This window comes from Cupressus sempervirens, chromosome 6 (genome assembly GCF_028749045.1).
Source record: "Cupressus sempervirens isolate cs-2001-9-10 chromosome 6, ASM2874904v1, whole genome shotgun sequence".
Classification (NCBI taxonomy): Eukaryota; Viridiplantae; Streptophyta; class Pinopsida; order Cupressales; family Cupressaceae; genus Cupressus; species Cupressus sempervirens.
Window position 1 is genome coordinate 317,350,569 of NC_143123.1, and position 24,746 is coordinate 317,375,314.

Consider the following 24,746-nt stretch of genomic DNA (forward strand, 5'->3'; position numbering starts at 1 on the left):
TAAAGTGCCACATCAAATGAAGGAATGCACAATAATATGTGGAAATTGTGGAGGAATTATTTGTGCACAACCATATTTAAATGTGTAGAGGATGTTATTCTGTCAAGCATAAAATAAAACTAATAGAGTATACTAGTGATAATATCCTACATGTGATATATATTATATTATGTGCAACAAATTCAAAAAGGAGGATCTATATCTGCAAAGCATGTAAATAGAGGGGAATGTGTTTGAAAAAAGAAATCAAAGAAAGACATGGGAAAAATTTATGGGTATAGGTTAGCGACAAGGAATGAGAATATAACAATTGAGGGAAAACTTTAACACTTACTCTAGTAAAGCCATATTTTCCCTTGATGTAATTAAGAGGAGTCCAACAAGATTCATCAAGCACCTCCTTTAGTTGACCGTCTTCATGAAAAAAGATAAATTGTGATGATGGAAAATGTATGGATTACTCTCTTCACAATTTTTGATTTCTTGCAAGCTCTCATAATGTCCAGCATTCCATCGATAATAGGCTACACAATATTGGCCTAATACTCCTCTCTCAAATCTCAATCTTTTTCTTAAGATATAAAGATGGATCTACAAGAGTGGATAAATCTAAATTTACTTGGAAATTGAGAACAATGGCCAAATTGATTGTGAAATCATAGCCTTTAATGGTAGAATCAAAGCTTCCATGTTGCATAATATCTACTTTGAATACATGCAACCTTTCTTTGACTCCCAGAAAGAATATCATATGACTATTTTTAGCTAGGTTTTCTACAGGAGATTAGAAACACATAAGTAGAGAGTACTTGTTATAATGTGTACATGAAGAAAATATGCAATTGATGAAGGAAGAATTGGGCAATTTGGACTTACCATGATCTCTCAAGGTGGCATTGACAACATAACAATTACAATTGCTAATATTAAGAATTGGATAGTTTAGACTTACCAAGATCTCTCAAGGCACCTTGATAAGAACTCACTACATGTATAGATCCAAACATCACATGAGCACCCTATTAAATTAGTGAAATCCAACACACATACTAGAAAGGATATTTTCAATTTTAAATCCCAATCAAAGCACATGCAGAATAGAAAATGAGAAAGATTAAAAATGTTATCATGAGAGACAACCAATGACTCATTGAGAGACATAGCCAACTACTAGTGTTTTTGTCCATGCATGAGATTTTTGCATAGGGTGATGGCTAAAACTCCCCCCACCAAAAATAACTTTCATGATTACCAGTCATTCATATACCACAAAAATAATGGAAGGGCCAATAAGAGACAACGAATGAGACTAAAGGAAAAATTGATAAAGGATTTGATTGGGGCATGTGTTGAGGTCATCCACTATGACTAGATAGTAACAGTAATATTATTGTTGTTAAAATGATAAGCACTTTCAATTAAGACTTCCTTTAAAATCCCATAGTAGATGGGGCTCGTGGCTAAAAGCATAAGGTATGTTCATGATTTAACAAGGTAAGTGTATTTTTCTTATATTTTATGAGATGGTTTTTATAAGAAAAATAGGTTTTATAAGGATCCAGAAACCTGAAAGTTAAAACATATCATAAGGCTAATAATAAAAAGTTAAAGCTCAACAAGAAAAAGAAGGCCAACCAAAGGGCCAGTTCAACAGATAGACAAAAAGCCAAAGGCTAATAATAAGCTATTAAAGACCATCCATAAAATGAAGGCCAACCAAAAGGCCAATACAACATACTAACAAACCAACTGGCTAAAAAAAATGGCAATCTAATAGTCCAAAAGATAGGAAAAGAAAAATCAAAGTTATTTATTTGTCTTTCTCTCAAGCTCCTACATCACTTCCGCTACTTTATTGGCTTTGTTAATCTCCTTAGCCATCTGATCCTACTTCTTCTCACCATCTCGCTCCATGCTACTAAAGGTAATTTCAGTCATCACATCCTCTTCCATTCTGGCTATGTCTCTATCCTTTTCCTCATTTTCATCCAAAAGACCTCTAGCTTTTAGCATTCTAGTAAGGGATGAGATATTATCATTGATAGAAGTTAGGATGAATATCATCTAATTTTCCAAATTATGATTGTAGTTTTCCAAATTCTAGATTATCTTCTCAGCTGAACTAAGTTGATCCCCCTATTCATTCAAATTATGACAATCTGGCATCTTCCTTTTGTTTTCCAGCTGGCCTATTTTTTCTTTGAACTCCTCCAACTCATGGTAAATCCATTTAATTTACTTGAATTGTCAATCATGCTATTTCTAGCATTATTAAGAAAATTCATGCTAGTCTCCCTTCATTATCCATTATAGCCACCATTGTTGGATCAATGAGATCCTCCAACTAGAGCTCACCCTATTTTTCTTCTAAAATTTGTGGGTTCATAGCCTCTCTTACTATAACCATTTTCAAAGTTCTAACATTAAAGTTTCTCCAGGCCATACACCTATCCTTAATTACCACCTCTCCTCCTTCAACATCTTTCTTCTCCTTGTCCTATTCCTAAGGATGAATAGGGGAAAGAGGAATGGCAGAGAGCTCTAGCCCATAATCTAAAATCCCCTCTACATCCTTCTCTTTAGACCTCCTCTATTTTTTAGCCACCAGCTCTGTTGTCTTAGTTTCTACCTCCTCTTCAACCTCTTCATTAGTTTTCATATCATCCCCTTCCTCATTGTACTCTTCATCTCCCTGGCCTGATGATTTAGTCTTGTGTCTTCTAGGGATCTTCCTACTTAGGGTTTTGAATGAGGAGGGTGATTTCTTGTCTAAATCCTTGGCCTTCTTTCTAGGTGTAATGTTCTCTTCACCTTCCAAACTAATACTTTGGACATTCTCTAAATTAGATGAGAAGCTAGAGCTTCCCATATCTATAGAAGCATATACACCCTGTAGGGGGGTTTTGCTTATGGTCTGACCCTTGAAATGCTCATAAATTAGAAGCAATGACCCCTCATGTAGGGCTAGATTCATAGAGGGTTTCTTCTTGTGCCTAGAAATACCCTTACACATTGAAGTATATAAATAAAAAGGGAACAAAATCTTGACACCATAGCGAAAGTGATTGAGTAAAAAAAAATGGTGTATTCTTACTCTATCAAATCTAGTGTCCAAAGAAATATACTCTATAATGGCCTGTAAAACATACCTCCATAACTTCTTGATAGAATCCATTTCATAGTAAGTTTCACACTTTACCAGTTCATTTCTCTCCTTCATATTCTTTGAAAATTCCTTCACAGTGTTCATTGACACCTTCTTATCTCTATAAAACTTTAAGCCCTTTGCCAAAATTTCAATTACAAGAGAAATGACTTCCTCGGTGACCTAAAATGAAAGCCCATCCACTTTAACCCTCTCATCCTTCCATGAATCAACCATACTATTAGTGATCACAAGGTTGAAGCCATGAAGTTTAGTAATATAGTTGGCTATACCACCCTTATCTGGCTTATCCCAAACTTTAGTCCTTTGCTTCCATTTTTCTGCTTCACCAATAGGTTCCTTCCTACTTCTTTCCCCACCATTTTTGAATTTTCAATGCTAACTATTCTCATAAACTTTGACCTCTAATATCCCTTCGCCAATCTCTACAAACCCTGATGGCCACCTCTCTAATAACTGCCAATATGTCTTTCTTTTCCCCAACAATGGTAAAGAAAGAGAAAAAAATCAACCCAAGAAACGTGTTGATTTAACATTGATAACCTCATCTGATTGCATTTTCTATAAATGCCATAATTATAAATACTCAAAACCCAACTCTCATTAAATACCATTATAACAATTAGATATCCATCGTATCTCCCTAGATTTTGTCCAACTCAATTAGACTTTTTGCTTCTGTTGGGATATTTCCACCAGAATTCCAAATCATCCCCTTTTCTTGCCTAATTGCTTCATTGGCGAACCAGTCTACCATAGAATTTTCCTTCCCGTATTCATAGGTGACGTGGACACTTTCAAAATTTCCAAGAAAGGAGCGGGTCTCTTCAATAATATTAGATATGGACCATGATGTGACCCCTTTAATACACATTATGATGTTATTTGAATCCCACTCCAACCATAATTTTTTAACTCCCATGTCCAAATCTAATTTCACCGTGTAGCATGTAGTACTAGCTTCTACAAAATGGTTTGTCTAATAACCCAAAGGATGGGAAAATGTTGCCACCCCTCCGCCATAGCTATTTTTTAATAATACCTCCACAACTCAAAGGTCTAGGGTTTCCTTTAGCCGCACCATCAAAATTTTCTTTATGTCATTCCTTAGGAGGGAGCAGTCATTTCAGCTCATGTCTTTAGTTCTCTTGTCCTTATCTTTTTCCTTCTTATTACCACCATTTTCTATATCTCCCCCCTTTCTAACTTGACAATTTTCCTTTATGCTTCTATATATCTTATCTACCAGAAAAAAAGTAGGTTCCTCTCTATCTTTGAAGATTCTATTATTTCTTTCCTTCTAGACTCCCCCAACAAAAATGAGGAAAAGACTAGGTATTGAAATCTTGCCAATTTGTACCTTTAAACATACTATTCCATTGACAAAAGAAATCTAGTACATTACTTGGCTTGCACTAACTTACCCCAAGATTCTTGGTTAAGCTATCACAAACCTCCCTTGAATAAAGATAATGGATAAACATATGATTAGCTGATTCCATTTGATTTTTACACACTATAGGAATATAATCTTCTCTTTTGATTAAATTATCCTAGGTAAGAATTTTGTCTTGTAAGGCCAGCCAGAAAAAAAAATATTAATCTTTGGGTTAGACTAGGTACCTAGGCTTTAGCCCAAGGGGGCTTCTCATTCAAACTCCAAAGAGAGTTATATCTCGATGAAACTGAGTAACAACCATTTGGGTTGTCTCCTCATATTAAATAATCCCTCTTGTTATTAAAAATAATAGATTTTAGTATTATCATAACTGGCTTGAGGTCATTTGAAGTGAAAGACGGGTCTTTCCAATCCTGGTCAGTTCTATAATCACTAACTTTCAAACCAAATTGCCTAATACAAATATTTGACCAATTTTCAAAGATAGGATAATTTATAAGGGGGCCTAGAATCAACCAATTATAACACCAGAATAGAATATCCTCACCATTACCCAATTTCCACTTAATCGTAGCTTTGGCCAAGTCCCTTGCCTTAAGGATTCCATTCCAAATGACAAACCCATTTGGGATGTCTTCATTATTGAGCAAGAACTAAATAGTAGTTCTTCTAACATACTTATTTACAAAAATATCTCTCCATTCCCCTATACTATTAAAAATGCACCAAATTTGTTTAGCTAGAAGAGCCTTATTAAGATGCTTTAATTTCCTAATTCCCAGGCCCCCACAGCAATTTAGAATATAGACATTATTCCAAGCCACAAGGGGATATCTCTTCTGACCCTCAAGGCTAGACCAAAGAAAATATCTCTGGATCTTTTCCATTTTGTCAAAAAACTTAACTAGTATCCCAAATAGACTCAGGGCATACATTGGGAGATTCTGAAGAGTGGATTTAACCAAAAGACATTTTCTTGCTTCACTAAGAGAAGCCCCTTTCCACCCCACCAGCTTCTTGTTGAACCTGTCAAGAATCTCATTCCAAAAAGAACTAGGTGGCTTAGTACCCATAGGGAGACCAAGATAAGTAGAAGGGAGCTTTCCCACTCCACACCCAAAAATCCTCACTATTTTCCTTTGTCTATCCTCTGGGGTATTAATGAAAAAGACAGAGCTCTTCTCCCAATTAATAAGCTATCTTGAACCTCTGATATACATATCTAGAATATCCTTCATCACTTTTACATCCTTAACTGATGCCTCCCATCCCATAATACTATCATCCACAAATTTCTATGAGAAAAAGAAGCACTCCTCGAAGACTATTTGATCCCTTTAAGTCTCCCTTTTTATTTTTCAATTTTATTAACCCTTTGTTGTAAGCACTATAGGCAAGAAGCCCCACTATTTCACCAACGAGCAATAGAAAAACATTCTCAATTAAGATACACGGTAGAGAATGGCCCTGTAGGGACTTGAACCTTGGTTGTAGGCCCTATAGGCAAGAATCCCCACCATTTCACCAAAGGGACAAGCTATATTTTATTATATGTTACTTGTTATTGATTTTTTTGAGATAAATACATCAATTTTACTAATTTTGAATTATATTTATATTTTAGAAATGTATGATGATTTATCAATAAAGTTATTAATGTTTGGAGTAATAAATCCGATATATTACACATCATGATTATAGATAATTATATATGTGAGGAATAATATTTTATGTGACATATCTAAACTAATCTTTTTGCCTAAGTTGAAAGATAAAACTATAAGCGAAATGGATATAAATCCCTTCTAGGTCTAAGAAGGGACATTATTCAAAATATGTGTTCTTAATTCATGATTGATAGGGAGGGTGCACAAGGGGAGGAGTAAATTGGCGGTCGCGTTGCCACATTGGAAACCCAATATCGAGTAATATCTAAGGGAGCCCCAAGCTGAGCATGTCCAACCTCAAGAAGTAGTAAATCTACCATCCACATTAAAATTAAACATGTTCCTAGTGGGTAGAGAGTGTGCATAGGGAGAGGAGTAAATCAGTTGCATTGGGGCAAGAGAATCCCAATATGGATAAAAATTCAAGGGATTCCCAAGCTGAGCATGTCCAAACTTGAGCAATAGTAAATCTACCATCCACTATAGAATTATACACCTTATTATAGTTTCTCCTCCCATACTCAGGAAATGATGAGTCATTAAATGAATTATACTTTGATTTGACAAGTCATTGTAAGATTAATTTTTGGTGTATTTTCTAAATAGAGAATATAAATACTTTGTCAAGGATTGATATAGGGAAATTGTAGGTTCATAATCAAGGAATTGCAAAACATGTGTATTGTGTGTCTGCATTATGTATGCTTCATGTCTTCATCTATCTACATTGATTGCTTCGTGTTTTCATTCATTAAGATGTATATCTCATAAATATTTTAGGCTTTTTGTATGCAAATGTATTTTGTATCTATGAAAGAGCTTGTGTATGAATGATTTTGCTTGAGGACAAGAAAATTTGAGAGGGGAGGATTGTGATATCCCCATTTTGACATATAATTTAATAATAAATAAGTATTATACATAAAGTTTATAATATTAGAATAATTGACAATATATATAAAATATTATAATTATAATATATCATAATAATACTGTTATAAAATATTATTGGAAATTATTCCTTCTGAGATGGTGAATGCTTCTAATTCCAAGATGGATGCCCAAGTTTCTTCTAGTAGTCTTAAAACCTTTCAAAAGGAGGTTGAGACTATTTCTAATCAAGGTGTTAAATCTAGTGTTCTTGGTGTAAACTCTAGTCGAGATAATTCTAGTGGTTTTGGTGTTGAGACTACTAACTTTGGACAAGATAAGTTGCACTGTGCTACAACTGTTGGAGCTGGTCATTGTATTTCTATTGGCTTTGATAATATTTCTTCTAGTTTTGCTCTCGCTGTTATTTGAATTGATAATCAAACTACTAGTATTAGTTCCAATATAATGGAAGAAGTGATGATAGATAGTCCTTGTCAAAAGGATGAGTTTTAGACTACTGGTATTAGTTTGAATTTGATGGAAGAAGTGATGACAGATAGTCCTTGTCAAAAGGATGAATTTCTCTCTATTGTTGCTACTAGAATTGGTAATCAAGCTATTGGTATTAGTTCTAGTCTGATGGAAGAAGTGATGACGGATGGTTCTTGTCAAAATTTGGACAAGTTTCCCTCTATTTTAGATTCTCAAAATTGGCAGTCTAAGGCTATGATGGTTGAGGAGGGGTGGACACCTGTGACTAGGAAAGGATCTAAAAAGGCCCTTCCTCAATTTAATATGAATTTATGCTCTCACAAAAATGGAGTGAAATGGAATTCTTAGTCTCACTGGCTAGTTAAGAAGTTCTTGTTGGTTTCTTTTTGGTTTTTTTGTTGGTGTTGCTAGACATATAATGTTTTTCTGTTGTAGCATGCTTCTGGTTTGGATCCCTTTTAGATGTTCAGGGTTTCTTTGAATATCTTTTGGGTCTATGATGTAAAGGGGTTTCAGGTCCCCTTAAAACCTATTTTTACCTCAATCTAAAAATAATATTATTATAAACATTATTATATAACTATACATATATTATTATATATCTATATAATTAGATACTTAAATACTATAGTATATGCCAATTGCATCCTGGTTAATAATATTGTTATAAATAATTAAAATTATTCCTATAATTAATATTATATATAATCATATAGAATTAATATTATATATATTTTTAATTACCTTATTAATATAATTAATATTTATGAAAGGACACGACTCTATGAATACACTCATATATATAATATCAATCATTGAAGAGATATACAAGTAGAAAAACAAAAATATATGCATAGTATAGTTTTAAAACCAAATGTCCTAAAATGGGACATTATAGTTTGATCATTGATAAATTTCATTTAAGCATTCAAGTTTTCAAGATTGGTCAACACCCTCACTTGCAGACCTCTCATGTCAAGCACTTTTTTTACTATTTCAACACCGAGTTCTTGCTTCTAAATTAATAGTTCTTTAGATGTATTTTCTTGTAAAATATTAATTTTGTTGAACAATTATAAACTCTTAGAAAGTGCATTTTTGTTTTCATGTATGTATATAGAGAGATCTTGTGGATTGTAGATTTTTAATTATAATAAATAAATAAACACGACATTAATCATTCCACAATTGTTTTGATTGATTATGGAGAGTTGCATACAAAAAAGGGTAGAAAGTTCTTAATGAGGGTGGAGAGCTCTAAATGAGGGTGGAGAGCTATGAATGTTTGTGGAGATTTGTAGAGATCTAGGATTTTGTTTTCATTCCCTTGTGATCTTCATGCCCTTGCTCTATAATTTTCTTCAAGGGGAGAAGAGGTACCTATGTAAATGTTCTTTTATTTTCATTCTAAACATGTATCCTGTGTTCATATATAATAGCTTTGGTTAGATTCAAGGATAACTAATTATAATTATTGTATGTATATGTGCATGTATGTATGTAAATTAGTTCACTATGTGAACTGCTTTACATGCATGCATACACACTTTCATAGTACTTGTGCCAAATTAGATTAATTGTTCATGTCTTGAATTCACACAAGCAATTATCTTTGCATTCAATTGAGTTTATTCATACCAAACTAAGTATACAAAAATGTGCACATATAGATTATATTATCTTTTGGTGATTAAGTAAAGATCTCATGCCTAATATTATCTAGGTAATGATTGGATGCATTCACATTAAGTTATAATATGATCAAGAAGATGATCTATTTATGTTACTTCATACTTGTTTTAATGAAAATTTTGTTTAACATAATCAATAATACTAGAATTATACAGCTACATCTAGTGCTCTTGTTGATTTTATACAATTATATACATTTAAGACTCTTATTTTTCTTAAAATTAGACTTTATATTTGTTATCACTAAAACAAAATTATAGATCTCTGATAGTTATCTTTTTTAATTTTAAGATCTTCATATTTAATGTGAAGAGTTTCTGCTATTGGACAGTGGAATAGCCACAATGTAGAGCCACATAGCTCATCGATTTTTCCACCAAATTATATTTTTATTATATTTTTGTCCTTCAAAAATATTATAAGTGAATGTTCTTCTGATTTTCTATATATTTAATAATTTATCACTTGTCATATGAGGTATTTTTGTACTATGAGATAGAGACATCTATCATAAGGATGGACATATCAATTTTGATCATCCCACTTTCAAAGCTGATTCCCTTATCAAATTAATGAAACTACTTGCAATTGACATCCTAATTTTTTGTAGCTTTCCCAATCATCCATTCACACAACCATCTTCCTCCTACCCTACCATAGCATGCAACCATTGTTTGAGTTTTATATCTTTGTCCCACCATTTTAGAAGACCGAGCCCAGTGATTTGTATCTAGAAAATTGATGATATAGAAATTCAATATGGAGTAGGGTATATTGGCACCACAAATGAATAATCTCATTTCCATAAACAATATCTATTCTTATATAAGTCTCTCTCCTCTAAAGATCTAAGACATGGAGCCATTATAATCTTGAATAAACTCACTCTCTTCAGAAGAATTCAATTGAACTATTCATACCAAACTATGTATGCAGAAATCTATACTTACAAATTATATTATCTCTTGGTGATTGAGTAAAGATCAGATATAGTTTTCCAAGGTGATAAAATTTCATATACAAGTGTATGTATGTATGTTTTTATGTATGTAGGTATGTATGTATGTATGTATGCATGCATCTCTACATCTCATTGTCATGTGCTTGTGATCTTTGTATATGTATGTTTATTGTTGACTTGGTGGTTAGCACCTCCTTTGGGGTTCATGATATGGTTTAATGACCTCTTGTGGATCTAGTTAAGTCTGGTGTTTGTGACATTCATTGATAGCTTGAGCTTTTGGTGCATTGACAAACATACCAACAATTGGTATCAGAGCCTTGGGTCATGGGTTTGAATCTTGGGAGGTCTCCTTCATTCCGTCGGTGCAAAACCCTTAGTTGGTAATAAGGTGGAGATTGTTGACTTGGTAGTTAACACCTCCTTCAAGGTCCACAACATGGTTTGACTACCTCTTGTGGATTTGGGTAAGTCTTGTGTTTGTGACGTTCATTGATAGCTTAAGCTTTTGGTGCAATAGAAAATATACCAATAGTTTGTATGTATGTATATACATATATATACATGTGTATGTATGTATATATGTGTGTCTATGTATGTAAGTATATAAACAAATATATCTTTGTATATATACATACATACATACATACATAGACACATATGTGTGTGTGTGTATGTATACACATACATATACATAAAGAGAAGCTTCTCTATATATACATACATACATACATAGACACACACATATGTGTGTATGTATGTATATATATACATACATATATGTAAAGAGAAGATTCTCTAATCACTTGCTAGGGGAAATATAAAGAGATACATATTTAGAAGGGAAAAAAAAGAACATTTAATTAGGTGCCTCTTCTCCCCTTGAAGAAAATTGTAGAGCAAGAACTACTACATTTGGGCCCAAACACCACAAATTACACCACCATCGCAAGTTGACCCCAAATGTTGTAGTGTTACAAAGGGCAAAGAGATCACAAGGGCATGACATAACAATAAAATTGCAAAGCAAGGGCATGGCAACAAAATCCTAGATCTCCATTGATCTCCACCAAGGGTACGATAATAAAATGCAGAGATCATAAGGGCACAACAAAGAAATACATTGATCACAAGGGCACAACAATGAATGTTCAGAGCTCTCCACCCTCATTTGAAGCTCTCCACCCTCTTTCGCACACAACTCTCCACAATCAAAACAAATGGGGAATGATTTATGTTGTGTTCTATTTTTATTTTTTCATATCTAAAATCAACATCACATTATGTTATAACTCTACCATAGGTGTTTGATCCTCGATAGCATTCATTTTAGCATTTCAACATTCAAGTTTTCCAAGTTTCCTCTTCATCATATAGTCCTTTCCACCCTAAAAACCACTTTGTTACTTCATTAAAATTAGGACTTAAAAAAAGTCAATGATAAAACAAAGTCCATATTCTAGGATCCAAATAATAAAACAATAAAACTCACTCAACTTGTACTAAGTGACTTAGCTCAAGATCCTGCACAAAAATAATGCAGACCATGAAAAAATAAGGAAGAAAATTTAAAATGACATATCATAGCGGATATTTTTAAAAAGAAACAAGCCATAACCTAGTTAAATTGGTCTACTTGCTCATTAGTTGGGTTGATTACAAATTCCTATAGAACTATCATCAGATTAGGTACAATAAAATAAACAATCACTTGTTCTTAGCTAGAAGGATCAAATACAATTTTCCAAGGTGATAAAATTACATATGTAGATGTATGTATGTATGTGTGTATATATGTATGTGTATATATGTATGTATGTATATGTATATATGTATGTATGTATATGTATGTGTATATATAGAGAGATCTTGTAGATTGTGGATATCAATGGAGATCTAGGATTTTGTTGTCGTGCCCTCATGATCACTACATTTCATTGTCGTGCCCTTGTAATCTTTGCATCTGATTGTAGTGCCCTTTTGATCTCTATATATGTATGTATGTATGTATATACATATATATATATGTGTGTGTGTGTGTGTGTGTGTGTGTGTGTGTGTGTGTGTGTGTGTGTGTGTGTGTATACAAACAAAGAGATCTTTCCACAACAAAAATAAATAAAACTCACTCAATAGGTAGCATGGCCATGAGTATTGTCACAAGATTTTAAACATAACTATATAAAGATTGAGTCAGGACATATATAGGTTTACCTTATATTAACTATAAACTACAACGAAAAAGTTGCATGATTGTATTATAGTATTGTAATTATAGAAAACCACTTGATTCACTTGAGTGGGTGTATGATGGCGGAGAGTTGTATTAGGTGAGTAAATCTCACCAATGGTTATAGTAATATAGCTACATCAAAAAAAATAGAAACCCAAACTACATATTCATTAGAATGAGTAGTTCAAGGGTCTTTATCCTATGGATATTGATATGTAGGCAACTTGATAGGCAAAGTATGCCTCTAGTGTGCAGATGCCTTGGACATAGATAGGTAGTCATGGACATAGTTAGAAAGCACTTAACCATGTATGTATGTGTGTATGTATTTATGTATGTATATATGGATGGATGTAACAATTCTCTACTTAACAGGTGCCATCCACATTCAGGGGGTGCAGTTGAGCTTGCACCTTTGGAAATACTTCATTTCCATTATTTTCCCTCTCTGAATCAAAGGTATATAGCTTTATCACTTGTAACTATAATTTTCAAATACTAAAAACCACAATAATTTCTTATAATTCTATGGTTCTCTTTGTAATTTTATAAAATTGAAGTTTAAAAATTAATTTCATTTATGTACATCTTTTTCAAATTTGATATTTCTCTTTTTCCTAACTCACAGTCCGGGAATAATTTTTCAAAACACATACTGACTAATTGGAGATTGAGCCAAAAAATTGTAAGAATGATTGTGCCAAAAGAGCTAAAAAACATGATTGGTGCATGATAATCATCTTTTTACACTCTTTTTGGCACAGTTGTTCTTACATTTTATGATTTTTGGTGAGAAAAAAAATTCTAAACTAATTAGGTAGGTGATCCAAAATTATATCATAATTGGTTGAGGCATGTTTAAATACCTTATTTCACATGTTATTGAATGTTATGTGTTTATTTTATACTGTTAATGAATGTTAAAAGATGAACTAATGTTAGATGTTAGTTTTGGACATTATGAGATTATTTTATGGATGCTCATAATAGTATTTCACTGCATGTGATAATGAATGAACGTTATATTTTATTAATGAATGAATGTGAGATATGTATCTTCTTAAGTACTCTTTCTCAGCTATTGCACCATTTCTCAAAACCTAAAATAGATAAATCAAGATTGGAAATGAAAACTTGGGTGCTTAACTTAATGAATGAGCACACCAAGTGAAGACCTTGTGTAATGAAGGACTATATGATTTTCTACATATTTCACCACATAAAAGTGCATTGCAGGTTCACATATATTCTTTAGTAGACATTTGTGAGCACTAGGTGTGTGAAGGCTCCATGCAAAAACATGTAGAAGCAAAAAAGGTCATCATGATCATTTTCAATGACATGTTTTCCAAGAGCATACACAAGTTCCTCATTCCTAGAAGAATAACTTCAATTAAGAGTTGAGTGTAAGGATTTGAAGAAGCAAGTTACACTTCTATGTAAATGCCATAATCATGAGGCTCATTCGCTTGCAAAAGCCATAAACTAGTTAAATTTATGTATATATACAAGCTATAACCCAATTAAATGGGTCTAGTTTTTGATTAGTTGGGTTGATTACAAATTCCTATAGAATTTTCATCAAATTAGGTACAATAAAAGAAACAAACAATTGTTCCTAGCTAGTAGGATCAAATATAGTTTTCCAAGGTGATAAAATTGTAGATGTGGATGCATCACTTGAATGTCAGGCATGAAACGCATTCCCAATTTATAACAAATGGTTTCATATAAAGGATCCATATGTTGGCCCAACATGGAAGCCAAGGATGTAACCATGCATGTATTGGTATGCTCTCCCTGTGACAATCCCAAGTATCTACTGTTGTTGTTGCAATGACAAAGAAAATGTAGATGCAATACATATTTTACTATAGACTATATGGAGTACTACATAAAATAAAATAAAATAAAAAGAAATCATGAAATTAATCATTTCCCATTTTTTTTGTGTAATTTCCATAATCACAATGCTCATTCTCTTGCAGAAGCCTCTGGGATAATGACATTACCTCTAAACCATGCAAAGGATGCAGATGTATGTATATACATATATATGTATGTGTATATGTATGTATGTATGTATGTATATATTTATGTATGTATTGAATAGGATAAAAATGTGTTCACCTAAATAGAAAGAAATGTGTGTGAAGGGGAATATAGGACCTACCCTTAACCCAATTTTCCAAAAGAAATGATCCAAATTGATTAATCACAAAGAAGTGATCAATACACAAATGAATCAAATGATGGAGACTATGAAGAAAGGAGGAAATCCTATAGTCTACTATAAAAAGTATATGTTTGAAATCTTGAATTAATGTAAGAAAAATACTAACCACAAAGTAGGGTGAATCTATAAAATGTTGATTTCTAATGTTTGTGCATAGTTTTAGGAAATTCTTCAACCTGTTCCAAATTGGAAATGTCGAGATGAAGAAAACCCAAAAAAAATTTCTCTTTTGAAGGTAGGTCAACCTTGACCTAGATAGTGGGGCACAATGTTACCTCAAGGCACGATTGTGCCCCAAAAAGTTGACCTTGACCTGTAAAACTTTGACAAAGATTTTTTCAATTGATCCTGTAAGTTCGACGAAAAGGGTATCCAAATCTGCATTTTAATTCACTATCATGTACCTGTACTTGCAAGATAAAGGGTCTTGTTATTTGGATGGAGGGTTTTTCTTGGGAAAACCCTAGTTTGAAATCAACCTTGAAATATAATTGAAATTGCAATATAAAGAAACAAATTAAATGGAACTATTCACTTTGCTTAAATTGAAATCCTTGTGTAGGATTCAAATCCTTGAATCCACAAGTATGGATGCTCCAAATGAATGTAGGAATGTGTATAGGATGTCTCAAATCAATGGCATTAGATCTTTAACACCAATCTTTAATGGATCTTTGCATAGGAATAGGCTTGGATGAATATGGATGGAGAAATCTTCAACAAGAGAGCTACATGGAGATTGAATCCTTCACTGGCTAACAATGGACCTCCTTGATGAATTAGATCTTGAATGCTTGAATATTTAAATTCTTAAATGGATAGTAGATCTTCACTTCATAAGATAATGGATACACAAGATAATGGCTCATATAAAGTGGATGCTCTCATAGTTAGAGGATCATCTCTTGAAAAGTAGATATCAAAATGAGGGAATAAGGCTTCCTTATATAGAGATCTAGGGCACAAACTTCTAGAGAAGGCCAACATTGGAGAGTTAAATCCTAGTTAACCTTAAAACCTAGAAATACACCTAGATTAAATGTAATTTAAGAGTCTACTATTCCAAAACCCAAAATAATCGACTTGAAAGTAGGAAAATGAAACTCTCTAAAGCCCAATATCCAAAAACTCCTGGAACTTGAAAATTGGACCTAGGGTCAAGGATGAGGTTGACCCTACCCTAGGTTAGGGTTGAGGTCATCCTTGACCTAGGTCAGGTTCAAAGTTGACCTTGACCCTTTAGGTTGTCCTTGACCCAAAAAGTCAAAGTCTTCATTTTCATAGAGAAAATTGTCAGAAATAGGTTGGAAATAGAGAGAGAAAAGTAAAATAGGGGGAAAATAGCTAGATCCATGCAAAGACCTATTCAAGGTGCTTTACATAACCCTAGACCACCTACTCAAAGGGATAAATGCTCTTAATATGGAAGTGCTTCCATTTTAAGATGATACATGTATATTTGTATGTGTATATATGTATGTATGTAAGTGTGTAGGTATATACATATATATACAAACCAAGAAAAAAGAGTAGGATTAATGTCATTGTTAATGGGCATTATATTTCCCATACATACATACATTTTCCCATTAATTGTGCATTAATTTTGTGCCAGATCTTGAGCTAAGTCACTTAGCATAGGTTGAGTGAGTTTTATTGTTTTATTATTTGGATTCTAGAATATGTATGCAAGTGGATCAATTTTTTTGTTGCATGCTAAGATGTAATAAGCACCTTAAAAAAGACCTCTTTGTATACATGCAAACATACAAAAATACATGAATATGTATCTGTGTATATGTGTATGTATGTATATATATGTATATGTGAGCATAAATACATACACATATACATATACATGTATGTATGTATGTATGTATCATTTGGAAATCTAGGATTTCGTTGTTGTACCCTTATGATCACTACATTTTATTGTTGTGCCCTTGTGATCTTTGTATCCCAAGTATCTATTGCTACTATTAATTTTGGGATCACTATATGATTTAGAATGTTTTGAAGTACTAAAGCCAATAGTAACTTCTTCAAGTTCTCTAGATAAATTAGCATAGGTTTAGGGTCCCTTGGCTCCTAGAAATTTGTAGTAGCTATTCTCACTACTAGAAGATTAACATCAATGAAAAGTTGAGTTTAAGGAGTTGAAGAAGCAAGTTCTACTTCTATGTAAATGTCATAATCACAAGGCTCATTCTCTTGTAGAATTCATAACCTAGTTAAATATACATATATATATCAACCCTGCTAATCAGCAACTAGACCCATTTAACTATGTTATGGCTTGTTTCTTTCTGAAAATACTTGCTATTATATGTTTTTTTATAAAAAAATTTACAAACTCAACCCATTTCTCCTGGTCTACATTATTTTTGTGGAGGATCTTGAGGTAAGTCACTTAGTACCTTAAAAAATATCTCTTCGTATATACATACATGCATACATACATACATACATGTATATATATATATATATATATATATATACATGTATGTATGTATGTATGTATGTATGTATGTGTATACATATATGTATGTATGTATATATGTTTATGTATGTATGTATGTATATAAATAGAGAGATCTTGGCACAACAAATAAACAATAAAACTCACTCAACAGGTAGCATGGCCATAGATGCGATGGAAATGCCTATTGGTAAATCAATTCCTCTTTTTCTCTCTCATTTTTCATGTGTTTATTTCACTTAAACTATTATTTCTTAAGGGGCATTTTCTAATATTAGGTTCATTTTATGTAGGAGGTGATGAGGACATCCCAGGTAATTTAAAGATTGATCCTTTCTTAAAGATTTTAGATGTTAACAAAGAATTTAGATGTTTGGGGGGGCAAATGAGCTTCCACCTTCATGTGGTTGGCCCTGATTAGTAGAGAATATTAAACTATTCTTGAAACCAAGTGAAGCTCAGCATTAACCTATGATTGTATGACAACTAATTATGTGAATTTCTTAGTTTTAGGTAATACAAAAGGATTCCATAGTTCAATATGCAATGTCAATTCATATGCATACAACATCAGGCTAAGTTGAAAAACACAATAGGTTTGCATTTTTTTCAGAGGTCTTTAATTAGTTATTGACCATCACAAACATTGTTCATGATGGTCTATAATTTTAAAAACTTAATAGACTTATTAAATAAATATAATTATATTCTACTTTATCTGCTCCACCTGTTGTCCATGCATTTGAATGCAACTGCACATGCATTCTTGACTCAGAGTGGAAAAATCTTATTCTGGATGCGATGGAAAAATGACATGCACCAGAAGATAGGAAAATGATGTCACTTTTTTAGGTCACGAACCTTTTTTGGTACTTTAAAGATTGATCCTTTTATAGATATTCTAGATGTTAATGGGGAATTTAGATGTTAGGCAAGGTGGGGCCAAATGAACTTCCACCTTCACGTAGTTGACCCTTCTTAGTAGATAATATTAAACTATTCTCAAAACTAAGTGAAGTTCAACATTAACCTATGATTATATGACAACTAATTGTGTCAATCTATTGGATTTAGGCAATGCAGAAGGATGCCATAATTCAATACGCAATCTCAATTCATATGCATATGACATTAGGTGGAGTAAAAAAACCCAACAATTTTGCATTTTTGTTAGAATTTTGCGTAGACCTATTAAATAAATGTAAATGTATTGGATTCTTTCAGCTCCTTCTATTGTCCATGCATACAAAACATAGTTGCATGTGCATTCTTGATTTAGAGTGGTAGAATCTTATTTTGGATGCGACCAAAAAATGACATGCACCAGAAGATGGGAAAATGATGTCACTTTTGTAGGTCTGGAACCTTTTTTTGTACTTTAAACATTGATCCTTTCTTAAAGATGTTAGATGTTGATGGGGAATTTACATGTTGGGGGGGTGGGGCCAAATGAGCTCCACCTTAACATGTTGGCCCTAATTAGTAGAGAAAATTAAATTATTCTTGAAACCAAGTGAAGCTCAATATTAAATACCTATGATTGCATCATAGCTATTCAACATTTTCTGCCAATATTTTTTTATTAATACTACATGTCACCACAATTGCAAGGGCTAGCCATCAATCTTCCATCATTCCTACCACATGCCCATCTCAATTGCAATGAAAATTTTTTATGGCTTTCCATGGAAAAAATTGTATTTTTGTCGTACAAACATCGCAATTGTAATGGTGTCTTTGATAGATTTCCATCATGATTGTGATGGTGAAAATGCATAGTTTTCGAGTATGTTAGCTCAATGTATGATACATGTGGTTGTCATAATTGTGATGGTCACCCTTGTGGCTTGCCACTGCAACTTGTGATAGAAAAAGCTTGACACTTATTTGACAAGAGCTAATTCCTCTTGTTGTCAGTTGGGTTATAGGTTACCATCATGATTGTGACAGCTTGTCATTGGAATTCAGGTCCAGATGTAGTAGCAATTGCCAAATTGTGTTCTTTCTTCTTCTTTAGATCATTAGTAGTAGGGGCTTCAGTAGGATCAACATTCTTAGTGTTAATGGTAGATTGTGCATAATCTCCAAGTCTTCTTAGATGTAGCTTCATCAAACTTTGTCATGTAAGAAATTTTCCCTTGTTTAGTTTGGGAAGCTTCTTTCTATACATCATAATCTTTAGCTTTTAGTACCTTCAAACTATTTCCTCATAAGAACCAATTTCTTTGATACCAATTGTTGCAATACTATAGAGTAACTGAGAGGGGTGGTGAATTAGTTATCCAAGGTCCAAATGTACAAATATTTTTTTTTAGTGCTTAACATATTCATATCCATAAAACCATATCATGCATCCATCCATTAAAACATCCAATAGCTTAACTTAGTAGGTCGTTGTCCTAGGTCAAAGTAATTTTTTAGAAATGTGAGCATGAAATACCACTAACTCATTCACATAATTTGACATAAGTATTTTACCTAGAAACCTAATTTGGGAAAAACCACCAGTACTATGCTACCAATTTTTACTCTTATGAGGTGATGCCATGTTAAAAGCTGGCCCTGTTAAAGGTTACAATACACACTGTTAAATGTGACATCGTTAAAGGATTTTATAACATTCCATTATTTACATATGATTATTAATTCAACCTTAATCCAAAGGATTTATCTAGACTCATACATTTATTAAAAAGTAATAGCAAGACTCGATCTGATAATAAACACAACTCACTTGCAGATTACAAATCTCTAAATTATTCCTCCATTCTACTTGGCATTCATACTCTTCATCTTTGATATATTGTTCGCTCTTCGGGAATTCAATCTTAAGCCTTCTTGCTTTGTATTCTAATTGTAGTCTCTTCTATTTAGCCACCATATGAAGCAACACCCTAAACTTCTTATCTTCCTTAGGTTTTCACAGATGAAATTTTTTGCTTCTAACCTACTATCTCTATAAATAGATAATTTTAGGTCTTTTTCCATTTAACCATAATCGTATATTTTAGAGTTAGATAGGATTCAATGAATCTACCCAATTTTCCATTTTAGTCCATTCTAGAAACTTCTCTTACAATCTTCCTTAAATTTTCCTCAAAATGGTTTATCTTAAATTATGTGCCACTAGCTCATCATACTTATCTTCTACATGCTTCTAGTAATTTAAGAAGTTAACTTAATCAGCTTCGATTCATCAAATCTTTGATTTAACACTTTTTGCTATCACTCGGCATCCACAATGTTGACTCAAAAATAATAGTCTTCTGATGTTAGGCCAACACAAGGTTGCTCTACATGAACTAATTCTTCCTTCCTTTCTCGGTCACTACTATTATTTCTCTAATACTTAGCACTTATTATATTTTATTGACACTCAAGACTTACTAACTTGCTGAAACTCTACACATACTGAATTCTGCTTGGTCTAAACTAGGATTTCTCAACATATATTTTTTGCTCAACCAACCATGGCAAACACTTTTTATGAAAATTCTTAGCTTAATTAACCATTTACTTTAGCCTTAATTTGATCAACAATGCATGATATCATCAATTTATTGATTGGTCTTACTGCTCCTTTTATACACCAAATAGCTCAACCTTTCCTTAAGTACTCTTTATCTTATCTTTTCAAATCCTCTTCATCAACCAAACAAATGATAGTATTCAAACCAAAAAAATAATTTGTCTCACTAGAAAGTAATAGGTTTGACATTATTTACAAAATAATCATTGTTCCATGATAGGTTCTACACATCAAATAATCTTTTTTCAACAATCTCCCTCTTTGACATTAATGGAAAACCAATACCTGCAATAACACCAAAAAGAAAAATTATAATATCTTTGAAATCTCTCCCTTTATCAATGTATGTGCCTCTTTCTTTTTCCTTCTCTGATCTTATCTCTATGATATCTCCCTTAACCTTATATCTCCTTATTTGATCTCTCTCTGCTATCTCTCTCTTATCTCCCTCTTTCTTATATCTCCCTCTTTGACAAAAATGCTAAAGACTTTTCATCTATTCATATAGATATAATCAATTCAAATTCTCCCTCTATCACCTTGCATGTGATTATAAATCTTCAGATTCAACTCCTTCATTACTTTAGGCATCTCCTAAAGTAAGATCCACTGCACTAGATTGTAAAGTATGACATTCAACTCAGTTGATGTAGGGCACTACTCTTTTTTCTTAACTAGCTTTAGATAGGGGTATCACCCCTAGTTTACCTCTAAGATATTCATGTTCAACCATTGGTAAAGCTTTTGTGAGTATATCAGCTATTTGTTCTATTGTATTCACATATTGTCATGCCTTGAATTTAACAAGGCAAAACACAACCAAATTTTTTTTTTTTGTTTTTTTGTTTTCTTTTGAAATGGTGGACTAAAGGATATCACATAACATATGTTTCTATATTAATATTCTATCGAACTAAGGGGTGCTTTGGGTATAACAACTCTTATTCCTCAATAATATTGGAAGGTTACTTTAATAGGTCATAAATTTTAAATTGACATGGAAGAATTTTGTTTAATCCAAATATTGTATTTCAAGCTTTTCAAGGGGACCAATTAGTTTCTAACAATCATTGAAAACATAAGAGGTAGATGATGTGTCATTTCAGTTTTCACATCTTATTCTTAAAAATTAAGACAAATTCGTATATGAATGTGAAGATGTTTTGAAATTGTCCTAGATGTTATGTTTCCAGGTCGTCATGCCATAAATCTTCATAACCCTAACTCATTATGTTCTATGCCCAATTTCATTCTAGATTATCATTACGGGGGCATATCCACTTTAATGAATTTTCTTACATTTTATCCTTTATTTGCTTCGACTAGGTTGATGTCTTATGACTAAATGCTACTAACTAGCTTCTTAAATCAATCACCATTTATTTATTTGTTTATTATAATTTAATTGTTTATTTATTTATCATTTCTATTATCATGTTTATTATATTGCTTTTATCATTATTACTCTTATAATAAATCTCCTTTCTATACTTAAAATTTAAGTTAAATATACCTTGTAAGATATCTTCGTAGCTATTCTGAGCACCAAGTAGTTCTTAATATGCATGCAAGAAATATATTTAAAAATTCTATTAATACGCTTATTTAATAGATTTTCTAAAATTTAATCATCAATTGACATTTAATATTAACATTCCTACTACTAAATTTTATGATCTTTTCTAATCAACAAGATAAATTACTTTCTTCTTTCCTCATACAAGCCAATCCCAATATTTTTTTTTAAGACAATTTTATATATACTTCTAATCCTAAATGAATTGTTTTTCACACCTACCATTCATTCCTATACACCCATACCTTCATTCTATCTTACTCCCCACCTAACTACCATAACCTTACATTTAACCCAATACATAAGTATTTAGTGGAATGTTCAAAATCCTAACTTTACTTACTATATTCTTATTTTACTAATCCCTTTTCCCTAGCACTTTACTTAAACATAAACTACACATACCCACCACCAACCCCAACTATCATTTAAAACATCCACATTCTCCCTATTGAATTTTCCAAGTCTAGGGTCACGTGCCCCCTTTCTCTCATTCCAAAAGGGATTAGGCATTGCCTTAATTACCCCACTTTAATGCACCTAATTGCGAGGTTTAGTCAGCATTGATCCCAAGGTAAACACCACAAAACTTACATAGTCCACTTTCTAAAACAACCTACTACTCCTCCCACTTCTTAAATGCCTATCTACTCCCTTCCATAACTTCTTACTTCCATAAATTTGCAATCCAAGACAAAGAATGGGGAGGATCATGTGCATGATAAGTTTGGTGGTTGGCCCATGTCTTTGGGAAACCCCTATTTGTGGTGCCTAGGGAGAAGAGAGAGGAAACTAGTGGTCCAACATAAATGCACTTTTTCCTTGGTATAAATGTGTTTCGCATTGGTTATGGCATGATATGTATATATATGTTTTTTTCTAACATTTATTTGGGCCCTCTTTTAATTTGTTTTATGTTTTATTTTAAGTGCAAGAGTAATGGGAGTTGGGAAACTTCCTAGGGAGTGGGTAAAGTATTGTTTATCTATGCACTTGTTATGTTCTACCTATCTTAGTATATGTTAAAAAAAAATTTAAAAAAATTGATATGACTGAAGTGTCCTATCCAAATTGTGGGTCTCTCATGATTTAGCCTCTTTATCGATCTTATAAATTATTATTCTAGCTAGTCTATTGACTTTTGACTTTGACTTTAGGTCCTTTTTTTTTTCCCATGCACGAAATTCTTATGAATATTCTTGGATTATTATATTGAACTGTATTAGGTAGTGGGGCATTTTCTCATCACCATACAAAATCCAGAGAGAAAAATACTCACTTCTAATTTTTGTTTTCTCATATATGCTTGTGCAATAACTTCGACTTAGTTTATTCTCCCATACTTAAGATATTGTGGCATGTAGTTTGGCTAAGTTAAGGAGTTTAATACTAATACTAACATTATAGTAATGCATTAATTAGTAGATCTATTGAAATCTCTTGACCTATTATAGAATACAACTAAAACCCTTAACAAAAATGTTTCGTACTTACTATCTTAGTTCTAGTACCTTTCTCATATTGAACAAGGTCAACATTGAAATCAATTAATCTATTTCATATATTGAAAACTAAAGGTAATTGATTATCATTTAATTATAATTAGGGGATTTCTTACATGAGACATCAAATGTGTAATGTGCTTTCCTTATTTTGTCAAATGATTAAACAATGTACATTACTCACAAGTGCTTAACCAATCCTAAGAACATTAATAACCTTCTATTTGGAAGTGTTTCTTGTATTCTTCCAATTATAACTATAGTAATACATTAACCATTCCATATCAAAAAGCTTAAATTCATATTGAAAGAAACTAAAATACAATTTCAATGGCTACCTCCAAATTCTTGCATTGCTTCACACCACATACTTCTCAATAATTACATAAAATTAAGAATCCCATTTTTACAATACTATACACAAAAGAGATATATGTAGGGTTCTTGTTTATGATGCAATAACTAATATCATGCTGAAGGATTACATTTTCTCAAATGCATTACCATTGACATAACACATTCTTGTTTCATCCACACATGGGGGACACTAGACTTCCTTCTTGGATCCAATGAGTGTAAAACCTACAAAACAACACAAATTTGGAACCATGGAGGCTCACCTCCCATCCAGGTCCTCAAGGAGGCCACCCTCATGCTAGGGGAAACAAGGCTCAAAAGTGATACATCCAAACAACATTACAAGAAAAGGACTAACATGAATGCAACATTTTTATGACACATTTACAACCCCAACCAAGGTTTGTACAATGATTCACAAGTGGAATCATAAACATTGGGTAAAGGTGGGATCCCAAAGAGGAGAATGTCATATCCTTATGCATTAACCATCTTGCAATTGCAATATACCCAACAAGGCATCCAAGAAAAACATGTCATCCAAGACTATCAATAATCACATGCCTCAACAAGGCTATCCATAC